The following is a 1,072-nucleotide window of genomic DNA, read 5'->3' on the forward strand; positions in this document are numbered from 1 at the left end:
AAAACGCTAAGGCGCCCGTGTGCTGTGCGATGTCAGTGCACGTTAAAGATCCCCCAGGTGGTCGAAATTATTCCGGAGCCCTCCACTACGGCACCTCTTCTTCCTTTCTTCTTTCACTCCCTCCTTTATCCCTGCCCTTACGGCGCGGTTCAGGTGTCCAACGATATATGAGACAGATACTGCGCCATTTCCATTACCCAAAAAACCAATTATTATTATTAGCCGGGCGCCGCAAAGCGCAAATGTCTCCGCGCTGCCTCGCGTCAGAAGGGCGCCTCCGCCCCGCTTTCCGTCGCGGAGACAAAAGACAGGGCTCCTTCCTAGAAACTGAGAGGAGAGTAACAGATAGAAAATGGGGAACGAAGGCGCGAAATCGCCCAAGTGTCCGTTATTGCAATGGGTTACTGTCCTATATGGAGCACCGCGCTCTACTATCTGCAAAATAGGAAAAAAGAAATAAAGAAAAATAAAAAATATAAAATATAAAAAGTTGAGGCGGAATAGGCAATATGCTTTGCTCTCAGAACTGTTTTCTCTGGTCATGAGCAAGAAAGAATGGCAGGGGAGGAGAAGGGCGGCATGTGGAAACAAGCACGCAAATTGGCATGATCTCAGGCGATGCAGTCGGGGTGCTGTGAATTTCAGTAGGGCTAGGACTATGATCTCTGAAGTGTGGAGAGAGTACCAGGGTTTTCATTTATACCGGCCTGCACAGTATTAAACTGATATATAAAGTATGCTTCTCGTTGCTCACGCTCACGGGTATTTTGGAAGCCGCTCTGTAGCAGCGTTCTTTTAGTTTGTGAAACTAGTGACTTTCCTGGGAAAGATGTTTCGACAGGGGGAGGAGAGAAAGAGATCTGGTGTGCGCGCGGTGGTTGTTGAATCTAATTCGGAAGGAATTCTCGGTTTGGCCAATGTATTGCATCTGACAATCACCACACTCGAGCATGTATACTACGTTACTACTGTCACAATTCAAGTTTTCACGGATGGAGTGTTTGAAGTTAGAGTGTGTGCTTTGAGCTAGTGTGGTTGTCCGCATGTGCTGGCAAACTTGACATCGATTCTT

Source organism: Amblyomma americanum, chromosome 1 (genome assembly GCF_052857255.1).
Source record: "Amblyomma americanum isolate KBUSLIRL-KWMA chromosome 1, ASM5285725v1, whole genome shotgun sequence".
NCBI classification, from domain to species: Eukaryota; Metazoa; Arthropoda; class Arachnida; order Ixodida; family Ixodidae; genus Amblyomma; species Amblyomma americanum.